This window comes from Cryptomeria japonica, chromosome 9 (assembly GCF_030272615.1).
Source record: "Cryptomeria japonica chromosome 9, Sugi_1.0, whole genome shotgun sequence".
NCBI classification, from domain to species: domain Eukaryota; kingdom Viridiplantae; phylum Streptophyta; class Pinopsida; order Cupressales; family Cupressaceae; genus Cryptomeria; species Cryptomeria japonica.
In genome coordinates this window covers 447,316,366-447,342,868 of record NC_081413.1, presented here as the reverse complement: position 1 = coordinate 447,342,868, position 26,503 = coordinate 447,316,366, and positions in this window count along the sequence as shown.

Here is a 26,503-nt window from a genome sequence, read left to right as displayed (position 1 = left end):
ATCCCTGCCATGGTTTTTCCCAGTTGGGTTTACACGTGAAAAAAATCTATGTGTCATGTGTGATGTTTTTCATGTGATGGTTCAAGTGATTTGTGTCTGAAGGTAAATCATGTTGTTCTAACTGTTTATATATTTTGATGTTTGATTACATGTTCATGCACTAGGGTGAAATCGAAATGAAGTATTAGACTATATGAAAAAGATAAGTGTCAACCAGTTAATGATTGTCTCAGTCATCCTTAGTTTACCTGTTGCACTCTATTCAAACTGGTGTTAGTGTTCATTTACAGTGTTTACTATCTAACCGGTTTGAGGAAAGATTTTTGTCTATACTGATTCACCCCCCCTCTCAGTACCAGTTTGGTATTAACTTTTTATCATTGAGTTATCAGTATCCATATTGTTTATAATGTCCTCCTTGGAGTCCTTTAATAGATGACTAAGTTCCAATCTAGAAACTTCAATTCTGGATGCTGATAATGGTGCCCTTGGCTTAAATCTCCTATTCTTCTTAGATATAGATCTAGAATACTTTTTGTGAATTTGACCTATTTCAGCCCAAGTAGATTGTGTAATGTCACCTCCTCCCATCAGATCTAAGGAATCGGTGCATTCATCACTAATACCCCTCAAAAATATCAATTTGAGAGAATCTTCATTCAAAGTACTATGATTTGACTTATTGACACTAAACAAAAACCTTTCCAGATAATCTTCAAGACTCTCATCTTCAGTTTGTGTCATTCTAAAGATACCATCCCCATGACGATCAATGTCTCTATAATAATCTTTTTATTTTGCAAGAAACAACCATTTCATCTCATCCCATGTGTTGATTGTGCTACTACCCAAGCTCATAAACCATCTCAAGGATGACTCCTTTAAAGTGGCCGAAAAAAATTTGAGTCTATGGGCATCTATCGTATAGTCAAAACTCCTACAAAGAACATCAAAAACAAATAGAAATGTATCTAGATCCTCTGTCACCAACCCATAGAATTTAGGGAGTGAAGATGCTGGAATATTCTTGAGGTTAGCATTATCATACTGATCAGAGATGGGAAACTCAAACATTGGACCTGGATGTGGTGGTGGATTATTCCCACCAGGAGGAGTGTTCCCTTGCATTGGACTTCTTGTGGGGGTTGTTACTATAGGAAATTATTCTTCTTGTGGACCAAAAAGAAACTGAAGACTACCTTCTGGAAATTCAGATTCAGGGTGATTCAAATTTTGTGGGCCTTGGCAAAGTTCAGCAAAAGGATTTATATCTAGGAAATTATCTTCTGCATGATTAGGATGAGTGGGCAGACTAGAGTCTCTTCTTCCGCTATGCATGTAGATTCATGGATATTTCAACCAATTAAAAAACTATAATAACCATAAAAGGTTCTTATTTTGACACCATCTCCGACAATGACGCCAGAAATATCTACTCCAACTATAATAATAATAACTCTAATTGACATCTCAATCCGAAGTTTGGACATTCATCTGGTAAAGTTATTATTTTCATGGCTAGTGTTCATTTACTTATCAACCTAGGGACGTAAAACTTGAAATGGGTCCGCACTATATATGCACTAAGCTCCTTCAATGGCTATTCTGCATTGCTACAGTAACTAACATTATGTAGAAATGAAAAGCAAGAATGGAAATCATAGAAGGCTACATGAAAACTTATAAAAACTATGCTGGAATGATCTAATGTAAATAACAGAAATCACTTTGTTCTGACTTGGCTGCAGGAACAGTCAGTGGATCTATTTCTAGTGGCTGTAGGAATAATCCAGGCATGAACTTCTACTACAACTAAAGGAGAAATAATTTCAGTGAACATAAACATAGGATCACTCACCAAGTGGGCCCCCTTGGATGAGTGATATCAAGCTTCCAGCAAAATACTTTTAATAGATCAAAACAACATATTTTTCATTCATTTCTTCCTGAAAATGATTACATGTTCTAATAGAAAAACTCCATAATACTTGTTAAAATTATCTGCTCTATTCCTTTCTATTATGTCTAACTTCTAAGAAAAAGGAAGATCTTATTATAAAGCAAAGGTCAACTACAATGGACAACTCAAATCACGCCCAGAAGAAGAGGCAGATGATTGACAGATGAAGAAGATAACTAGAGCTTGGTTGTAGGAAACATGGATCTAAACTGAACCACAGTCTTTGCATGCTATAGCGATATTTTGTGAATTCAATGCCCACTAGAGTTAAACTCCCATAGTGATGTATGGCTGCTCCGGTTATGCCATATCTTGCACTCGCTTGGCTTCTCTTTAGTTTGATCTCTAATTATCTCATCCATGATTCTTCATTCCTTCGGCGTGAAAGGAGAACATCCATCGCGGCATCATTTATTATTTGCACTAAAGAAGAACAACATACAAGGACATGCATACATATTTTACTTAATTAATACATTCATTAACTCACATATAACATTATCCCAAATAATCCGCATAACAATAGGAACAAACCACTTGGTTGCAGGAATACATTGGCAAAGTTCAAGCATGATTTCATAAGTTTAGGTTTACACATGGAATACATATAGTCAATTCATAATACTTTACTACCACAATGCAACCCAAAAGATGTCAAAAACCTAAGAGTTTTGATGGTAAAAACATGACAAAGTATCAACTTATCATCTTTAATGCTTGAAAATATTCATTTAAGGTTTTCTCCCATGTTGTTTAGTAGATCCAATAGTTGCTTTCCTACTGGAATGTCAAAGCCAAAATCTCTTGCACCAATACCAGGTACTTGTTTAGTTATGTATAGCATTAGACAAACAAGTAAATTTTCAAATTTGAATGTTCCGTTCTTATCTCCTTTAATCTTCACCAAATTGTCCATCAATTCATCTTTGAGCCATTCACATACATCTATTCTTACATTATCATTAACCATGTCATAAGAACTTTTAATAGATAGGCTAGAAACTGAGTTCAACCTATTTGCATGTGTAGCTTTGTAGCCTAAGATCATACTGATAAATCTCACATTTATGTCCTTTACATCATTTACCCTTAAAGACCTTTTGTTGAATGTTGCACCAGTTAGGTTTATCATTGTGTCATTTGAGACCTTCTTTATTTTGTTAGGTCTACTACCGATGGAAGGTAACCCTATTACTGCCTTAATGGCTTCCTTTGTGATTTTATGAATTGTATCCAACTAGAAGAATTCACCATTAACTCTTCTTATCACAATCCTTATAACATCCTTGGGAAAATTTGGGACACTAAGGATTTCAGTAAAACCTAGGGTTTCCACTATCTTATGTTCCAGCTTGATATTTCCAGATTCATCACAAATAATAGTGCTATACATATTTTTTATCTCATCATCACCTAATTCTTCTATATGATAATGTATATACATCCTAGGGTCTTCAACATATACTACTCCCTTAGGAATTTGAGAGAATGCACCTATGCTATCATTTTTCTTTGCAATTTCAGGAACCAGATTGAAAACGGGTCTAGGGCACTTAATTACTTCAATCATAGTAGGCTTTGCAATAAATTTAGGAGTGGATGAAGAAGCCATAGTTATAAATACCTCAATCTGCCTTTAGGATGAATGCTTTGATGAACTGCTTCACTTTTTCACTAAGGATGCCTTAGATCGGGAATTTTCACGCTCTCAAAGGTTTGAATGCTCGGTGAATGAAAAAGGAGCCAAAACACTTGCTTTATAATGTTATTTTCTCCAACTACCACATTTAATGCTCATTGGTTAAGTCACAACTTAACTTATCTACCAGTATAGAAGTAATTTCAACTTCTCACCATCAACCGAGGGAATAATAACATGTTTTTCATTTTGTTGCTAAACCCCCAAAGGATTTTCCTTCAGTTAGATAAAGAGTCTCCTGCTGGTGGAGTGATACTCTTTTCTACCAGTGAAGGAGTATCAACATTTTGATCTAACTTTCTAATCCATTGTTTTGCGAATTCTTGCTTTACCTCTTCAACCTTTTCTTTACCTTTCAAACTAGAACCTTTGTTATCTCCCGGTGGGGACTTGCTTCTACAAAATTTTGCAATATGTCCAATTTTGATACAAGCATAATAGGTCACATTGTTTTTCTAAATAGCTTTCCCATATCCTATGCCAGTATGTGTTTTGCATTGATTAGATAAGTGTCCAAATCTTCCACAAACATAACATCTTACATTTATTCTACAATTTTCTGAGTTATGACTAACTTTGTTGCATTTAGAACATTGACTGGTGGGTGTATTAGTGTTCTGATAATGTCTAGATCTATACTGATTTGCTCTATGACCATACTTGTTATAGTTAAAGCATTTCCCATTGAATTTGTAAGCATTAGGTTGTCCTACTAGTTTGCTATGATCATGATTGTTTGCAGTACCAGAGATTTCACCAACTTCAAAGCCAAGGCCATTTGTATCACCATTAGGTTTCTAATTCTTCAGCATGTCAACAAGTTCTTTTGAACTTTTCTTGAATTTCTCCTTGTGTTGATTTACAACAGTCATTTCATTCTCCAAAATTCCTTTCTATCTTTTGAGTTCAGTTCTTTCATTTTGTTTGTGCATCAAATCTATCTTCAACATATCATTTTCATGACTGAGTCTTGAGTTTTCATTTCCAACATCATTTAGTCTTCTAACCAAGTCTTCTTCATTCTTCTTTCTGTCTTCAATTTCTTTACAAAACCTCATAGTAATATCTTGCATCTCATTTTTTGTTGTACTGATTTCTTTTCTTAGCTTGTTTACCAAATCATTAAGAGTTTCCTTTTCATCTCCCTCTTTAAGCATCTTCTCACAAAGTTCTCTTCTTTTATTCCTTGCTATAGTGTAATTTTCTTGAAGTGCTTGAATGATATCCTGAGTAGCCTTCAGATCATCCTCAAATTTGATATTTTTCACCTTTTCTACATCATAGTCTGAAAGAGTTGTTTCCAATTGCTTTCTCAAGTTTTCCATCTCTACCAGTGTCAAGATCTTCTTCAAGCTGTTAGGCTTCTGAAAATAGAGGACCAGGCTCTGATACCAATTGTTAGGATTCCCAAAGATATTCAGAGCGGGGGTTGAATCAGTATCTAATCGGTAATAATATTTTCTTAACTTATAACATGAAAAGCATATTACAACTGAGTACTGGTAAACCAGAAATAATGTAGCAAATAAGAATAACAACTACAACATGAAAAGCACACCATAATAGAATGTTTTAATAAGGAAACCCAGTGTGGGAAAAACCTTGATGGGATTTGTGACCCACAATATTCACTTACTGGCCAATAAGAGAATATTACTGTTACAATACGGGCCTGCACATGCAGGAAGCCCAAGTGTCTAGAGCTCACTGCTCAATTACAAAAGAAGTCACACTGACTTACAAAAATGGATTATACTAATCCAATGTCTTGTACTACTTCAGATTAGCATCTTCTATGCCAGATTCAGTACTGGTTTAAGCTCTGCTACATACATAAACCCTTATCCAATAATTCACATAATAGGTTCGCTACCTTCTATCTTTCACATCATACCCTAACATATATAATGATCTACAATGATATCATACATATATGAGTCATATTACAATCTGCCATGTCGGCTTACAAAATATTTTGCAATTAATTACAAAATACACTAATACAAAATTGTTGTCGGTCAGGGTGCTAGTAATCTTCCTTTTCAGTGCTAGTGTTCTATATGTCAGTGTAGTCTGTTGGTGTCGCTACTTGTGTCTGATTGCTGATATCACATGATTGTAAGGTTTCCATCAATGACAATACCTTCAATCACCTACAATATTTCATTTGAGTGTGCATTTGCCAACACCAAAAGATTTAGACATTGATCGGTTTCAGTCTATGGTGGGTCATTTGACTTGACCTCACTATTTGACCTTCTCTGAAGAAGATGACAACTCGATAAATCATCCACATAACCAGCCATTGCACATTGAAGCCATGATTCAAAAACACAAAGTCAAACATGTTTTGATAGATGGAGGCACAGGGTTGAATATTTGTACTTACAGTCTGCTTACACAACTAGGATTTTATGAAAATATCATTGATCCGGGTAAGAAAATAACAATTAAAGCCTATGATGAAGAGGAAAGGACCTCTAAAGGTTTGGTATCATTACCAATCAAGGTAGGACTTGTAGAAAAATTATCATTTTCCAGGTGCTTGATCTTCCTTTATCATACAATATCTTACTGGGCAAGCCATGGATTCATGAAATGAAGGTAGTTCCATCTACATACCATCAATGCTTAAAATTTCCTTATAATGGAGTTGAGGTCAGTATTCCTAATGATACAAATGTCTCTTGTAATGCATTGACAAAAGGTGTTGATACCTTTGTGCCTCATAATAGAGTAGCCTCTACAAATGAAATTTCAGAAGCCCTGATGAAAGACTTGGAAAAGAAATTGAAAATTACCAATACTAGCATGGATGGATACAAGATAGAACTAGTACTTTCATTAGTCTCTCTTCCTCCATCATCAAAACAATTGGGAAAACAATCAGAGGCTATGAAAACATAAAATTCAACTCCAAATATCATATATGATGGTCTTTTGTACAATCTTCTACTTCCCTGGTAGATGAAATAGAAAAGGATGTTGTTCTAAAATAGATTTTTAAGGAAGATAGTGAAAACAAAGAAGTACAACATTGTGAGATTTCCTGAAAACAATATGGTCGAAGCTACAAAATGATTCAATGCATGGGATACTCAGGTACTGGTCCCCTGAACAAACATCAAGAGGGTATTATTGAACCGATTCAACTACAAATAAAATAAACAAATGATAAGGTTGGACTCGGGTACAATCCAAAAATGACATCAGACCAAAAACATGCTTCTAAGTCTAAGTGGCAGAAAAGGATATCATCTTCAACATTATAGAAAACAAACACTCAACAAACACAAGCAGAGCATGTAAAAGAAAAAGAGGAACCAACAATCAAGAAAGAAGAAATAGTCAGCACTCAAGCTCTGATAGTGTCAACTACAACAATACAAGGAGTTCAAGTCCTAGAGGATATAAGAGATGAAGTAGAAAGAATTAGAGAATTGTTTGCACCACTAAAAGTTCCAGTCACATACATTGGTAGGCAGCAAGTAGACGATTCAGAGACTGACTCAAACAAGTATGAATGGGGTCCAGACCACCTCTTAGATACATCTAGTACAAAAACTCCAAAAGAGTCTAGCGGTATCATAGATAATACTCAAGGGATGATGCACTTAAAGCTAGAAAAGGAGATATAGGGAATCAGACTAAAAAGACAAGTGAACTATGAACAAGGGCTTAAGGAAGGAAGAATACCAGAAAGTTTTTCATCTATTATATGCCCCTCTAATAAAATAGAACAAATCAGGTATGGGATTATACAAGAAGAAATGGAAGCTACAAAAGTAGAACTGGACATCAGTCCAGAGGAAGATGAATGGAGTAGATGATAGGGAGTCACAAAACCATCAAGATCATGTCAACAGGTGTGTCAGATACAAATGCTAAATGAGCCAAATCTTGAAGGAACTTGTAGCATTAAAGATGTTGGTGTTGATACCACAAATACATTCACTCAACCACTTGAAGAAGACTCAAAAACTTCATCCAATGACTTTGAGGACTCTGACAATAGTCCTGTTTATGACAATATCTACTTAGCATCAAACTTTGAATCATCTGATATAAGTGGAAAGAATTTGTCTATTGATCTTGTTACTCTCGAACCTCGATATGAATTTTAGCTTGGCATAGAGAATGATGTTACAAGTAGGTCTATTGGATTAGGTTGACTAAATATTAACATGCACTTTAATAATCATGTTTTGACTTTTCCTAGTCTCGAGACATTTATGCAAGGTATCCTTCTGGAACTCAATTTTTTGATCCGCAGTTGTGATGACAATACCATGAACTCCCTTGAACCAATCCACACTCTATCCTTGATACATTGTGAATTGATTGACTGTAGTGTACAAGACCAACCCATGAATGTACCTACTTTTTCCAATGACTACACACTAGCCTATTACCTAAATGTAGTTGAACCCATGTGCTCTTCCACCAGCGAAGAAAGTGAAAACATGACTAAAACAGATATCAAGTATCTTAGTCACAAAAATCAAAAAAATAAAAAGAAAAGATTTGATGGCGAAAACCACATTATTGCAATATCAGAATCTAAAAAAGAGAAAATAAAGGACGTACCTAAAGGTGAAAACCTCTATGAGCCACCTAAAGGTGAGATACTTGATATACTACCAAGTCACTTCTAGGAGAGGTCTTCTATATTGATCAAGTCAATGCAGCTAGTGAACATTGGGAGTCAAGAACCATCACACATCATTCATGTAGCTCAATCACTATCAGCAGAAGAATTGAAAGATTTCACTCCTCTTTTCAGAAAAGAAGATCAATTTTGCATGGACATACTTTGATATGCTAGGCCTTGATCTTGATCTTATCATGAATCATTTTTCTATCACACCAGGAGTTAAACCACTCAAGTAAAAAAATTGTAGAATGCACCCTCACGTGGCACTACTAGTCAAAGTTGAGTTAGAAAAACTACTAAAAGCTAAATTTATCGAAGCTATAGACTATGTGGAATGGATTTCAAACAAAGTACCTATGTCAAAGGTAGACAAATCTATTAGGGTTTGCATAGACTTCAGAGATCTCAACAAAGCCTATCCAAAGGATGACTTTCCATTACCAAATATTTATATGATAGTCGATATTACTACTAGGTATGACATTTACTCACTAATGGATAGATTCTCCAGTTATAATCGGATCAAAATAGCTCCTAGAGATCAAGAAAAGACAACTTTCACCTATGCATGGGGAACCTTTTGCTGGAATGTCATGCCATTCGAGCTGAAGAACATAGGAGCAACATACCAAGGAGTGGTAACTACTATCTTTCATGACATGATGCATAAGAATATGGAAGATTATGTTGATGACACTTTAGTAAAGACTATGAAGAGATCCATGCATATTCAAGAGCTAGGCCCTATACAAGATAGAGTGGAAAAATTCAAACTCTGACTAAATCCAAAAAAGTGCATTCAGAGTGACATCTGGTAAACTACTTGGCTACATCATTTCAAAGAAGGGAATCGAGGTTGATCCTAAGAAGGTACAAGCTATAATGGAAATGCCACCTCTGAAAAACATCAGTCAAATGAGAAGTTTACAGGGACATCTCCAATCAACTAGACGCTTCATTTCTTAGCTGGCAAACAAAGCTCAACCTTTCACAAAAGTTTGAGGAAAGGAGTAATATACAATTGGGATTCATAATGTGAATAACACCTTCAATAGATCAAAGAGTACCTATCAAATCCACCAATATTGATGCCACCAATTCAAGGAAAACCATTGATCTTATACATATCAGCCATTGATTCATCATTTGGGGTACTTCTAGCACAACAAGATGAAAATTAAAAAAAGAGAGAGCTATATATTACATCAACAGAACATTGGTGTCTTATAAAATGAACTACACTATAATATAAAAAGCATGCTTGGCATTAGTCTTTGCACCACAAAAATTGAGACATTATATGTTGGCACATTCCATCAAGATAGTAGCTAAGATTGATCTGCTCAAGTATCTTCTCAACAAGGCAACACTCACTGGAAGATTGGCAAAATGGGTCATGGTTCTTACAGAGTTTGATATTGAATATGTGGAACATTAAGACATCAAAGGACACGTAATTACAAATCATCTTGTTAAAGCTCCACTTAAAGACACTCAACCACTGGATATACAGTTCCTAGATGAATCAATAATGTACCTTACTCAACAATCCTGGAAGATGTTCTTTGATGGATCTTTCACCAAAAATGGTCCCAGTGATGGAATACTATTTATTACTCCTCATAAATACTCAATCTCGAAGGCTTACCACATTCTATTCCCTTGCACAAACAATATTGTAGAGTATGAAACTCTGGTAAATGGGATCAAGCTAGCTATTGAATGGAAGTTTCTAGAGCTACATATCTATGGAGATTCTCAACCAATTACCAATCAAATCAATGATACATATCAGACTTGAGATGAGAAATTGATGCCTTATAAGAGAATGGTTTATGATCTCAAGAAGTATTTTACTTTTGTATCATTCCAGCAGATTCCCAGATTAGCAAATGGAGCAGCAGATGCTACGGCCACCTTGGCATCTATACCTGAGTTACAGTAATCTAATTTTCACTTTGAATTCCTAGTGGAAGAGTTACATTACCCTGACTATGATTCTCCTGAGTCCCAGATAGTCTGTTCTATTATTGGACATGACTCATCTCGATATAACCACATTTACTCTTATCTACGTGACCAAATTATTCCATAAAATCTTACCCGTAATGAGAAAAGGAACTTAACTTGAAATGCCTCATGGTATATAATCATTGCTAATGATTTGTTTAGGTGAAGTTTGGACGGTACATTGCTTAGGTGTCTAGAAACTGAAGAGTCTAAACATGCATTATTGGAAGTCCATGAAGGTATTTGTGGATCTCATTCGAATGGTCTTACTTTAGCTCGGAAACTACTAAGGGCTGGCTACTACTAGCCAGATATGGAGAAGGATGCTATAAAGGTTTCTAAAACTTGTGAAAAATGTCAGCTACATGGAAATCTCATACATGCTCCAGCAAGGGATCTCATACCCTTCATCACACATTGGCCTTTGATCTCATTGGTCAGATCTACCTAGCATCATCTAACAGACACAAGTTTATCATAACTACCACTGGGTACTTCACTAAGTGGGTAGAAGTGGTTCCACTCATCAAAGCAATCGGTAAACAAGTAGCTCTATTCATTCTAAATCATATCATTTGTAGGTATGGGATACCTTCGTCCATCATGACTGATAATGGAGGACAATTCAAGAATAAAGATCTAGATTAGCTCTATGAGAAATTCACAATTAAACAACACTAGCCATCTGTATATTACCCTCAAGGTAATGGACAAGCTGAGGCATCTAACAAAAACCTGTTGACTATCTTACATAGAACAGTAAACAAATCTGGGAAGGATTGGCATCTGCAACTCAATCCTACATTATGGGCTTACAGAACAAGTATCAAAACACCTACTGAGGCTACACCTTTTTTTTTGGTGTATGGGTCTGAAGCAGTCTTACCTACTAAAGTATAAATACCATCTCTAAGAGTTTGTTTGCAAGGTCTTGTTACTGATGAAGACTATAGAATATATAGATTGCAAGAACTCAAATTGTTGGATGAACATCAGAAAGTGGCATTTGATCATCTTAGAGTGTAGAAAAGTGAATGTCCAGAGGATATAACAAGAAGGTTTGACAAAGATAATTTCAGGTAGGTGACCTAGTTCTGAGAGAAAATCCTAAAAATCAATAGTTTCGAGACAACAAAGGGAAGTTTGAACCCAACTGGCTGGGTCCCTACATCGTTACTGTAGTACTTGGCTCTGGTGCCTATTAGCTCTCAACATCAGAAGGATAACAGCTCCTTGAACCAATTAACACCATCCATTTGAAGAAATTATTCACTTAGCATTCTCTGCTCCAGCAATTTGTACAGCTGAAAAATGTCTTGAAAAATACCAAAAAAATCATAAAATGTCCTGAAAAAAAAAAAAAAAAGAGAGAAAAAAAAAATGCATTGGTGAAAACCTAGTAAACAGGCACCTTGGTAAAAAATAAAATGAATCTCTGCCAAGTAGGTGAAAACCTAGTAAACAAGTGCATCTTGTACTCAATGCTCCATCTATCAATGCAATGTTGGCATTTCCCACTTTCATGTATCTTTATTATCTCTTGTACATATTTCAGTCACATTTGTGACATCCTGGTTCAGTGGAACCCTCATGGCTTGAAACTGATCAATGTCCTAATCTTAGGTTAATCGATAGAGCATATTATATGTCTTAAGCACTAATCAATGTCCTAATCTTAGGTTAATCGATAGAGCATATTATATGTCTTAAGCAGTATTAACCAAGTCATCTTTCCATCAATGAAACCTGGTCATCCACTCTGAGTCAGACACCTATCTCCTAACTACTGAAGAGTTTTATCATTGGGTACACAAGAAAAACAACATTACTGAAAACAATCACTAAACAGTTTGAGCTATGCATAAAAAATTTCTTTGTGTATTGTTTTTTATATTGGTTTTTTATTATTATCCCTCTGAGTAACTCAAGGAAGTCTATCTTGACTAAGAGGAGCAAGGATTGGGGGCATAATATTTTCTTTGTTTTCTACATCTAATAAGTTGGGTGTCTGTGATAAGAGCATACCTCGACTTTGCTTATTTGTATGCTACAGGGAGGTTCCCATCATTTCTTTGTCTGTTTTGAGCAAATTTCTTTATCATGCAATCCAGGTCCCTATGAAATCTGCCCAAGGATATGAACAAAAAAAAAGGATCATTACGGACAAGATAATTAATATTGCACATGAAAAGAAAGGAACTCTAATCTGCCTATTATGTATGTTATGCTCAGTGATGAAACTTAAGCATTTTAAATCCAATGGCTAGGTTTAGGTTGCATTTCATTTTGTATCTCATTTTGCATTTCATTTTTGTATTTTATGAATTTAGAGTGATTTTGGTTTGGTAATAATATCTTTATCTTCTGAATGAGAGTTAGAAGCATCATCATTTCTTAGCTAAGTGGTCTCTTTTTCATCATTTCTTCAATTGAGTACTTGTGTATTGAGATGTTAGTTGCATACATAAGCATCTTATATATATTCATACATTTCATTATCACTCATTCGCATTCATCTTATTGCATAGAAAAAAGAATATAAAATATTTGCATTACTCATTTCTCATTTTCATCATTTATTTGCATGTGAAAAGAAACAAAAACAAACATTCATATTCATCTACATTACATACATCCATACTAAAAATAAAATAAAATTATGCATACATATAGAATAAAGCATATAGAAGACATCTCATAATCGATCAACGCAAGTACTATGAAGTCCAATCAGATCTCGTATATATATAATCATCAAGTCTTAGGGTACAAAATAATGTCAACTGACATATACAAACTCCCATCGAAGCAAGAATTGTAAGGGCTACAAAAAATGGGTGTGTCTACAAAACATCTCTGAGCTACAAAAATAAAATCTAGCTCTCAGCCTCAACCTCATCGCCTAGTGGAAGAGGTGGAGCTTGCTGACCAAGATCCTGACAAGGTGCCAGAGCTTCCTCAGATCGAGCCATATACTGTGAATATGGTACAACCTACTACGCTACTGGAACAACTATGCTATAAGCCGCAACATAATATGTTGCTCGACTCATCTAATGGAGAACCTCCTACTGAAGAGTGTCTTGCTCTACCCTAATCACTATAACCTAACGATCATGCTCTGCTCTAAGATCCACTAATTGATGGTCTCACTCTACCAGCTAAGTCTATGCCATTGTCAACTATTACTTTAACCTCGCTATGCATGCTCTCATCGATCACGTTGTGTCAGTCCCCTCATCCCTCATAGGCTCTCCACCTCCATCTCCTCCTCCATCTCTGCCTCTAACTCCCCCCTTCTCCTCTCTCCTCTGCTGAACCTATCTCACCACTTCTCTCTCCTCCTCTCCTCCACCCTCCGAGACTCTCACTCCACCAAGTCTTACTCCAACCATACCTAGGGATCTGCCCTCTCCTCTCTATTGTCTACCACTAGCTGGTACCCTATTGCTGCTAGCACCAGGATAACCACCTGCCCACCTCAAAGCCTCAGCTCTCTATCCCTTTCCCTATCCCTACGTGAGGGCATCATCTTCTATTTCCTCTATGCAAGGTACCTACTCAGCAGGATCCGTAAATCTCAAGAATGGATGTTGTTGGAACCAATCCCTATACTAGGACAAGACCCCTGTATCTGAACATCATCCATATAGTCCTATGTGAGATGTTGTAATCTAGGAAACTCTTACATCCTCAAGGCATAAGATAATCTTGATGCCCATCCCTGCCTCTCCTCATCTGCATAACACACATATGCAGTGTACTCCTATGAGATCCCCTAAGGTCTACCATACTACCTCATCACTCAAGAAACAATGAATCGCTCGACTACTATCTATGATCTATCGATGAGTGGGTGAGTCATGAACAAATCCCTACGAACAACCCTCCAATCATCCCATAGCTCTAGACCCCTATATGGTCTCCATGTCATGACTATCAAATCATCCAGCTGCCATCTCCAAAAATATGTCTTGCCCAGATGGGACTGAGTAAAATATCCTGAATATCTATATACAATGGGTTGACTAGGATCTCTATCGTCATTTACAATTAGCCTACAAACTAGGAGGTTCTCCTAGGCCCATACCTATAAAATCAAAACTCCTACAACCATACTCTTTCCCTACCTAAATACAATCTCATGCATCTCGTGATACATATGTGCTAATATACAAGAGCCCCAGCCTAATCTATAAGGGCTCTTAATAAGCCTCTGTAACATCCTACCCCATCCACACAAAAACCCCTGTTGTCCCCTGTCCAGCATTAGAAAACAGCCGATAAAACTTGCCAAGATGCAAGCAAGTAGGAAGTCCTCATTGTACCTTCCCATCATCATATCCCAACTGATAGAACATGTCAGAATATCTCGATCCCTGAAAACATGTCTAACAGCTAGTAACCTAGGAAGCTACACTGCATCATAGTCCACCTTATCCCCAATAAAAGGGACATGGAGAATCTTATATACGTCCTCACGAGTGATGGTCATCTCCCCAACTGGCAAGTGAAATGTGTTATGCTCATAATAGAATCTCTCTACAAGCGTAGTCAGCATTTTGTGATTCACACAGATATTAGGTAAATTAAGAAGGTGGGTCAATCTACACAAATCAATATGAGCCTGGTCAATATCTGACAACTAATGCACTAATGTCATCATCAGTGGATAGACACATCTAAAAAGAATGTGAGGCAATTGAACTTGCAAAAAACAAACAACTGAGGATTAGGAAACATTTCAAATTAGCCTATAAGAGAAGCAAAACATCACGCAAATCCAACTACATCAATTGCAAAATCAAAATTTCAAGTTTGCACCTTTAAAAATGCTCACTGTTTTACAAACGACAAAACACAGTAGAGGCAGCAACACGTACGAGTCAAAAATAGGTCTAGTATGACAAAAGACTATTGGCAATATTGCATTCTAACAGACAATGAAAGATTGTTGGCATTTCCTAAGGATATTGAGAAGGTTGTTGATGATTATGGATATAACTGATTAAAGATGTTTACTATCTTGATATTATTATTTTGTCATTGATGTCAAGAAATTAATTTTCTAATTCAGTATGATGTTGCCATATCTTGAGAAGTATGATATGAAGATTATAAAGATGTTGGTAAAAGACATAGGAAAGAATATGATGAATAAGGGGATGAATAAGGTATTCAATGGGCAACTAGTACCGAGTCAGACAATGATGAGATCATGATGTTTAGATTGTTTTAACATCATACATATGTTGTAAAATGTAAAGGTTAATACTATACTATGTTATCAAGAAAAGAACCTAGTCAGTAAACCCTAACGAACCTAGTCGGTAAACCCTAAGGTTATCGCTATCGGTTAATGAAGGCGGAATGTCTACTGAGTAATGTTTAGTATTCATCGAGTTGTTACCAAGTTGTAACCAAGCTATAACAGAATGCATTAAATGTTTACATGCGGTATTTAATGAAGGAAGCTGATGAGCTGGAACTGATTAATGATTGGTGAGCCGTGAATGAAGTTTATTAACGAATCTAAGGCAATGAAAAGTTAGCATGAAGATCTACGACTCAGATTGAACTGCAATACCTTGGCACAAGTTCCAAGACTAATATGCAAGTTCCAAGGCAGGGTAAAATGTTTTCAGATCGAAAGATGCATTGAACCTGGACAAGATTGAAGATCTGATGGCTATGATTGATCATGGGAAATGTGATCAAGGAGATTCAGCGGTTACCTAATTGTTTATAAATAGGATATTGTTGATAAACAATGTATGTGGGCAAGTGTATGCATAGGGATGCTACATAGTGATTACCGAGCACAGAAGCTTGAAGACCTGTTAGAATAATAGAGTATAGAAGCCCAGCAGATAGACAAGATTAGTTCTATGTCTAGATTGTATTGAACAAATAAGAATCTACTTTAGCATTTTGGATGTGAAGTTGTAGATAGATTTTTATTACTGTTATTTTGTGAAAGTGACAAAAAATCTCTTAATCAAGTGGACTTAACAGTCTTATTTGTAAAACCCTCTAGCAAGGTGAAATTCTAATTGAGTGTTTGAAATCCTTTAGCAAGGTCACTTCTAACAAGGTGAAGATCCTAACAAATCTAAGGGAAATCCCTTAACCAGGTCACATCTAGCAATGTGTTTGTAATCTTTAACAAGATTTGCTTTTAACCAAGCATACTCTAGAAGAGTATATTTCTTAGTGGGTCCGAAATCCCATAGTGGTTTTTCCCTATTAGAGTTTCCACGTTAAATCTGGTGTTATGAGGTTTATGATGTTTATATGCTTTTGAGTTTGCATGTTTGATAGTTTTGGTTACATTACTGAAATATATGTTACCGAGGTTGAATCTAATATTTTTATGGAATATTAAGTTTGTATGATTCACCCCCCCCTCTCATCTTGTTGGCTATTGGATCTATACTTATATTAAGTATCAGAACTATCAATTGGTATCAAAGATTTGGACTCTGGAAGGAAAGTTTAAAGGCACTTGAGTTAAAGATCCAAGATGTATAAGAGGGATGCATCGAAGCTAAACAAGTCAATTTTCTCTACATGGCAGAAAAGGTGTTGTCTTCAAAATCTGATTCACTTCAACATCCTTATAACAGTATGATAGCTCTGTGCAGAAGAGATATTAAAAGGAAGGAAATTCTTAGGACAACATATGACAAGGTTTGATTTAACCTTCTACACTTTGGACCTACTCTAAGTCCAGGCGGGTATACCTTTGTGAACTAAATTCACACTTTTAAAAGATAAATCCATTGTAAACCAATCCAGAAAACCAGTGGATCTAATCACCTTAAAACTTACTGAAACAAAGGAATTGAAATTGTACTCATATTCAGTGTTTGACCTACAAAACATGTAATAAACAACCCTGATCTATACCAGTGCCTTATCCAAGGTGACAGAGTCAGCTAAATTCAAATAATACTCCTCCAATCAAAATATCTCCACACATCCCATTAGCTTGGCTTCTGCAAATCCCTATATATGCCTGACATGCATAAGAATTTTTTCATACTTCATCCAACTATGTTCATCAAGATTCAAAGTATCCTACAAAGAATTTACTGGTAGAAATAATTCCTACATATTTAATTCCCCTCTTGAAGAGAAAAGCTAAGAAAGATATCTATTGAAAGTTGCCTTACAACCTTATTCAAACAAAATAACTCTGGATTATTCAGAACGAAGCAGTAAACACTTACAAACACATTCAAAGATGACACAAAGTTTAAACTCAAAGCCAATGGTCTGTATATTGATATTATCTTCAAGAAAGTATTACAAAAACGTTCAAATATTCTCCATTAAAACTTGGAAAAGCTCAGATAAATTTCTGTAGCATTTTCTTACAATTCTTTGTGATCCCTTTTCTATCAATCCTAGAATCCATTTATAACAATATGTATGCACATAGCTTTGGACTTTTCTAGGAGAATTTGTTACAATCATTTCTTCTCTAGAAGAAGTTACAAAATCTTTTACAAATACAGTTACAAGTCCTTTTCGACCTGTACAACTTCTTCTACTTCTTGTCCGGTTGCAACCTCTTCTAAATTTTCAGGAGCACCTTCTAACTGCTCTACATCCTGGATGGTATATTTTCTTGTCCACGCATTGTATACATCATCAGCCAACCATGTGAAATTAATCACTTTTGCTTTAGCCTTGGTTAACCTTTTCCATGAATTCCTCATCTTGTTAACCTCTGAATTGAGAAAACCATAATGAGATTTGATTCTCTCTATCTCCTGAATTGTTAGAACAAAAAAGGAAGCATCATCTAAGTCAACAATTCCTTTTATTCTGGCTGACAATTTGGCCTCTAATTCCTTAAGCCACACTTGTTTGTCCTTTAATTGATTTGGGCTGACAAAAACTCCTGGGAGCAATTCAAAAACCTGATCTGTGTACTCCTTTTTGTATAAGTTGATTTTCCTATTAGTATTGTCTATCCCTTCTACTAATTTTATTAGATCCTTTGTGGTGTCACAAGTGGATTTGATGATAGGATCAGCCCCTGCTTCATCATAAGATACACAAATAAGCTCCAAATCCTGCTCTCTAGGCTTCCACTTGTCAAAAATAGGCATCAAAATGACCTTATCTCCATTAAGCTCATTCCACATATCTAAAATCTTGCTTATGTTGTTGTACAATAGTGAGGCCCCCAAGGTGTCTGCAAAACTTGAAACGGTAGCCCTTACTCTTTCTTCATACTTCCTGGCATATAAGGCCTAAGCCTGTTTTAAATTCTCCAATTCTTGAGGAGTGATCTCAACCATTTGAGAACTAGAAGGTGCTGGAGATGGTGGGAACTCAATGATTGGGCTGGTAGGTGGAGGTCTTGCAGGAGAAGAGGAAATCATCAGTGTTGAAGACTTACCTTGATGGTACTATCCTGTCAACTAGCTTTGCAGCTTAGCAATGATGCTATCTTTACCTCTTACTTCTTCCTTAGCACTATTGTAAGCCTTCAAAATTGTCTCTAGCTTGACTTGGAGGTCTTCTTTTTCCTTAGCTTCCCTTTCTGCTACTGCAACACTAAACTTTATAGTTTCTAGCATAGTGCTAGCAGCTTCCACCACCCCTATGTTCTGCACTCTTTTCACTATCATTCCACCAAGGTAGCTTGACCCTAGGGTGTCCTTACTTCTCTTATTCTCATCTCTCTTGAGAGACCACATGACAAGTGCAGCATTATCTTTGCTAAAAGTAATTCCCTCCATGGGTTTTGTTTCTTTTCTCACTGCCTCCAATACCAAGGCATCTGCTATGTCCCACTCAGGGAGAATGAGTACTCCAGCTTGTGCCACCGTATCTCTTCCTTGCTTAGGAGTGATGGTCTTAAACTCATCCATCATTTCTTGCTTTATTTCCTCCTTAACTATAGCTGGATCTCTATGAGGCTGCTCACCTTTTCTCTTTTCACACCTTGTATTGTATTTATGAATGTTCTGCTTCCATACAAATTGCATGAATGCTTGTTATGTAACAAAGTTGTTATCAGCCAAGAAGTCATCACTGCCCTACTTGATCTCAGGATCCCACTCCTATCCCTTGAATTCATTGGTAGTGATGTTCATCTTAGCAGCAAGGGGCTCTTCTGGCATTCCCTCTTCTACTTCATCATATGTGTAGGCTATTTCTCCTAGGCTACCTAACTGTATCAGTTGCTCAACTGCTGCCTGTTCATCTCCTATATGAATAGGGGATTGGGATGGAGAATACAAGGGTGTATCAGATTGTATTTATTTTCCTACTCTCTACTTCTTTGGGCTCTCTTGGATGTCAATGACATCTTGTATCCTCCTCTTTCCTTTAGAGGTAGAGGGCTCCCCTGTTGTAGGCATCAACACACTATAATTAGACTTCTTGTGCAACGTATAGTCACTAGGAGGGATTTCTCTAGTGGGGGCAGACCTACTTAGAACCATTCTTGCCTTTTTAGGGTTGTTTTTAACCACAACCCCCCTCTTTTCTTTCAGAGTCTGCATTTCATCCTCAAAGCAAAGAATTAGGAACTTTATTTTCTCCTCAAAAGGGAAAAAGCTAGACAATGGGTCATAGCTAGTATCAAACTGATGCACAAAATCTAAGGCCTTTTTATAAGCCACCCATTTTTCCTTCCTCAGCTCCTGCTCATCTAGATCAAACTCATTTCTAATGAGGTCTTCAGGAAACTGGAATTGATGGGGTCTACCTCTGCACACCGCTCTCTTTCTAAACATGCCATTAAAGAAATCTTCAGGATCAGCACACCTAGACACTGCAATTGACAAATGATAAGGTTTAAGAAAATCCTCAAAAAAATTTCAACCTCCCTTGGTTATTACAAATTGGTGGGCTATAGTAACCGTAGGGAAAATAGTCCCTTTACCCCTACTTGTTAGCTCTGCTTCTTGCACACTACCAATTTGTCTGAGGATTTCTGTAGCTCCCACTTTGAGAGGGACCAAATAGGGCAATAAAAATGGAGTGCCTGTGAAACCAAATACTCTAAAAATTGTTGAGACAGGGTATAAGTAAATATCACCCCAATTATGAACAATTTTTATATTTTCTGCAAATTCTTTTGGTCTAATAAATTCCAAAAGAACCTTGGGGATTCTTGGATTTTCTGAACAAAGGAGAGTCCTAATCTTTGATGCAAAACATTTATCAAATTTTAAGAAACTAGCATCATCTCTGTCCCATGACAACACCGTACTCCATAATTGCACTGGCATCTTTTCTCCATCTTTCTCTTTTATAAGATCCATCCCACTTGCAAAATAATCACCACCTTTGAATAAAAATAGATGCATGAGGAGGGAGTACCATCCAAAAGGCCTATCAACCTTCCCATTCTTTATTCCTATCAACCCTCCATGGATAGCATCAATAATAAAATAAGCATAATCAAAGGTTACTGCAAGAGAAGGATTCAAAATTTGAGCAATCATTAGCATGTAATGATTGGGCATATTTGCCTCAGCATCCTCTCCTAAAATTTGGCAAAGTGACCAATACAATCCCTTAGCCCTAAGGGTGAATAGATTGAATGATATTTTTGGGTCCTACAACTGTCAACCTGCCTATCTTCATAAAGAATTCCTTAAGAGGCCCATTTCTAAGGTGGTTCCTCTATGCACTGTATACTTGAGCTAATGATTTGAAATTAATAGGCTCTAGAAAATTGGTAAACTCATTAAGCCCAAAAGCACTTCTGAATTCCTCATTACTTATTTCAATGAGGGCTTTCCCATTTATATCCCTAATGCTCCTTGTGACTGGATCATAATTATGTGCAATCTGAGTCAAGAGATCCATATCCATGAATACTCCTGGAACTACCAATTTTCCTACATCTAACTCCCAGATGCTATTTTGTAGGGCTGGAGAATTTTTCATGCCAAATCCAACTTTGAACAACCCCAACCTAGACAACCCAACCTGTGGGTCTCTCAACTAGTTACCCTTGTCATATAACCCTTCTCCTATCTTCAAACGAGGAGCTCTTGGCACTAGTTCTTTCACTTTTGATGCTTGATTAGTTGACAATGTCAACTGTTTGAAAAAATCATCACAAATGGCCCTTTCTTGGTAATTAACTTTCCCTGAGAACTCTCTCTTAGGTGCCATCTTAAAATATGCAAGCAATATTACCCCAACCAGTTCTGTGACAAATCAAGACCTCAATTAAAACACACTGCTAAGAAATTGCCAAACAAGAGTACAAGAAAACTTGTTTTTAGCTTGAAGGAATCCGCTCTGCAACTGAATGAATTTTCTCTATATTTGAAGAAAATAGCTCTGCAACCGCTCCTCTGCAACAATTATTTGGAATGATACCTTCACTCAATTGATATGAGATCATATATGGTACTCAAGCTCTTAATTGTGACATTGATACCGCATGCTTTGGTCGTCCCTTCAGAATTGAATTCATGAGAGAATTCAAATTTTCACTCCAACAGATCACAACATACCTACACATTTTTCCCTTTCACTCTTTCTCTATTTCATAGAGCATAACCTTTGGGCAATTTCGTTAAACAAAATCATGCCAACCATCCGATCAAATGAAACTTGATCGGCCTTTACACTGACTTAACTACTTTGCCTTAGCATCGGGCCCTACCTCCTTTTCGCCATTTCGCAGGCTTTATCCTTTGAGCACTTTTCCTTCACGAAGCTACGCCAGGCGTTAGATGGAACTTCAACTACTCAGTGTTTAACTCTTACCGGGACCGTCAACCTTTTCATTAACCGCGCCTTTATCTTGACTGCTAACGGTCTTTTGCTATTTCGCATAGCTTAAACTGCTTTCAACTTAGGGCCACGAAACAACGCGAAGCATTGGATCAAATTGGAGATGACCATCCTTTAAGGGAAACCTTTATCCTTTCTATTCTTATGCTATTCTTTCACTGGTTACCGAGTACCACGTGGCACTCAACCATTAGCTTTGGAAAACTCTTCGAGTTTAGTTCAATGTCAGCCATGTGTCTTTCCCTTATAACTGTCGGTTACACCTTGGCGAGCCCTCAACTTCTTCTAAAACCACATACTAATGGACACGTCACCATCTAGCATTACACTTAGATGAACCTTTTTTCCTTTTGCTATTTCGTGAAGCATATCCCTCGGTTGGTTCACAGCCATGAAACAACACGAGCCGTCAGATTGAATCGGAGTTGATCCTCTTTTAAATTCATGCTTTATCTGTCTTCGAGGCCCAAAAACCTTTTCACTATTTCACAGGGCATAAAACATGAGCACTTTACCATTGCAAACTCACGCGGGCCATTAGATTATATTTGACTTGCTGGATGCTTAACAACTTAATTGAATTCGGCAGACATGGGCCCTCTGACTCAACTCCATCCACCTGGCATCTAGTCACTTTTAAACTAACATGTCAACCTTTTATTTGCTGAGAGAAAACACTGGATTCCACCTCATCCTTGACACCTGTATCTGCCAGGTCATTTCTTATCCCATGGCATGACTTACCTCTAGGACCCACCTTTTAATCCTTAGACCTAACTTGCTAACTATTTTGACCTTCTGCCACGTGCCATCATCTTACTCGCCATCTCAACCAACTGGACTACCTGCTTGGAGTGCCATGTCATTTCGCTACTTCGCGAAAGCTAACTATCGAGCATCTTCCTCCTGCAAAGCTGTGCTAACTGTCATATCAAATGTGACTTGTGCATCTGTTATGCTCTTATAGAAACTACCTTTTCATAGACTAAAAAACCTTTTCGCTATTTCACAGGGCATAACCTTCGAGCATCTATTAGCCATGAAACAACGCGAACCGTCAGATCAGATTAGACTTGATCACCTTTTAGTCACTTGGAAAGTCTTCACTGCAGGGTCCCACCAAACGCTTTTGCCATTTCGTGAAAGGTATCTCACTTGCAAGTTTTGGCTGCAAAATAATGCCAGCCATTAGATCTTGAATGAGATGAAGCCCTTTTAAACCAGACCAAATGCGCCATTGAACACTCTTTTCCCTTTTGCCATTTCACGAGTCTTAAACCATGCACAACTTTGCTTAATGAAATAGCGAAAACCATAGATCCATCTGAGAGTTGCGTACAACTTATTGGGCCTGACAACATTAGGAAGAAAAGACATAAGGCATAAATTTTTATGATTAATTCAACAACCGCCTAGGCAAATGACATGGGGGGGACACCTCATACGACCCCAAGACCCATTACATAAGTGGATAAAGTAACGCAAGAATAGAAAACAAAGGGTTTTTGATCAAATATTGAACGATTTAAAATTGAAACCCTAAACCCTTAAGACCTAACATAAACTTGAAGCAGTTGATAGTGTGTCTTACTCAAAATTTCAAAAAGTTAGTCAATTATGGGAAAAGAAAACCCATTTCTTAAACAGTGATAACAAAAGGATGAAGCTACATCTATCAGGAGTTGGAGAATATGTTGTATACTATCTGGAGAATGATTTTGTCACACCGAGCACCTATCCATTGTGTTGTTCACCAAAAGTGATAACCCAAGAACACCTGCAATTGATCTATGAAGTAGCCAATTCAATCTATGAAGAATCTTAGGGCTTGGACAACATGACAAGGATATGAATCCTTCTAATCTTCAGGCTCTACAAAACCTAGTTGGGTATACCTTTGATGCTTAGAATTAAACCTATTACACTCCTATGACAGCATCAACATAAACCGATAGATCTCACTAGGGCTCAATAACAAGAAGGGTATTGCAGATGGGCTAGATCTACACTTACAACTCAACAATGTTTTGAAACATGAGATGGATGGACATATTCCCACAAAACATAAAACAAAGAAAGATATTCTGATGTTGGATTTTAAATTTCTTGTGCAAATAACTTTGAATTGTAATAGATCAATGCCTTCATCTGGGCATAGAGTCAACACAAATGGCCACAAACAAAATCCAAGCTACATATCAAATTTATTGAAAAGATATCCTTATATTAATGCCTGGCATTAATACATTATGAACTTCAAATCAAAAGATCATACAAATCCAAACATTAATTTAGAATTCACAATTTCTGCTCATTGAATTTAAATCCTTTATGTAAAGGATGCCTAAGAACAAGAATTACACTCTCCCTTGGAGAAGATAAATTCAAAATCCCTTGAATACTGAATTTATTGAAATTGAAAAAATCCCTGAAGACAATCCAATGGAAATGTATATATGCCTTACATATATATATGGCCTACAACTAAGAATTTGTAGCTAAACATATCTATTCCATGACAGAAAGAATGAGAATATCAACAATTACAACCCATAAAATTAAAATGCACCACTGGAACCCCTCTTGGAAATCTCCCTTAGAGAATTTCTCAAAAATTGGAACCCCTACAATTAAGAAGAATTGGGAATAAGAAGGAGAGGGAAAAAGATCAGAATCCATCAGAACATGCCATGTGTCCCTTTTTCATAACTGCAAGAAATATCTCCTTCCTTCCCATGGAAACTTCTCTCAAAATATCTCATATTTGTTAAAACTAACTCAATAAATGCATTCCTCATCCTGAGAGCTTTCAGGTGATATATGATACTTAGTATTTTGGGCAAAAATGGACCTCTGAGCGAATTAATCTTGAATATAGATCCATCATTTAAATTTTTTGAATTTCTCTATAGTCTGCACTATACAATTTAATTTTGATTTTTGGCTCATTTTTTGCCCTAATGCCTTGGCACGTGGTAGCCCCTGATTGGTCAATTGGATCCACTGGGCGGCACCTCTGATGACACCTCATCACTCCGCCATGTGTCTGCTTGCTTGTCGGCCACATCATCGCCACCTCAAGGCCACGTCATTGCCATTGGATTGCCACTTGTGCACCAACTGTGTGCCATGTCACTGCCACCTGGGATGACTTGCGAGCTATCTTTCCACTTGGACCCACCACCTGGCTTTCGCCATTTCGCAATTCTTAACCTTCGTTCATCTTCCTTTCACGAATCCACGCACACCGTCCGATCTCCTCAACATGCTCGCTGGTTAATCTGCTCTTCCTCTGCGAAATTCACCCACCTCGGGAACCGTGCCTGTGTGGGGTCCACATCTCACCATCCAGTCAGCCTCCTTGTTCACCTCGTGAAACATGCCCACGTGCGTGGGGTCCACTTAGGCGCCCTTGAGCACCATCCGTCAAAAGCCTTGAGGCTTTGACATTATACTTGGGTGAGGATTTGCTTATAAATAGCAAAAAAGAACACTTCCCAACCAATGTGGGATAAACGGTTTGCCTGAAAATGCATTTTTTGTAAGTTTTAATGGCAGGGAGGAGCTTCTCTCTTCTTTGGCACCTTCCCTGGGGGTTTCAATGCCCTTTGTAATCATCCACGGCTTGTTGCTTTAACATAGCAATGAATTTGGTTGGAAATACATTGGTTGCCTTTATTACTTTGCTTGAAGTTTTAAAAATACCTCTCCAAACACCACATTTTCTGCATTAATTTCAATTGCCAAAGATTAATTGCTTGTCAATGTGCATTTGTTTGGGAGCTTCAATGAGTTTCATACTTACCAAATGCATTTACTTGAGTTCTCTTTTTTTCAAACTCCTCCAAATGCCATTATACATCTCCTGAAGTTTTTATGGTCTTTACAAAACCACGGAGGCCAAACACCACTAATAGTGTTTGCTTGAAGGTTTCATGTCTTGGTCTATAGCCATGGTGAATTTGTTGAAAAGTTTTAATGCCCCATTCAACAACCACGCAGCCCATTTCATTTTTTAAAAAGCTCAAATGGTAACTGATGCCCTCCTAAATGGCACAAGGTTAGCTTAAGATCAAACAACACAAAACACACAAGACGTTAGAGTTAATCAATCAAAAACCAAACACATGAAGGCATTCCAAGAGAGACACTAAAAACATGCTAATGAATCTAACTAAAGAAGTAAAGACAAAGAGATATCTCCAACTATCTCTTAGCATGATATTAGCTCCTTCTCCCTTGTTCCTCTCCTCTCCAAGTTCCAAAATAGTGTAGCTCTCAGCAGCTTTTTGCACTATGGATGCTTATGGAGGATTGAGATTGTAGTATAGCTCCTAAACATGAAATGAAAAGCTAATAGTAATGCTAAAATGATGTATTTTAACCAAAAGACAAAAGA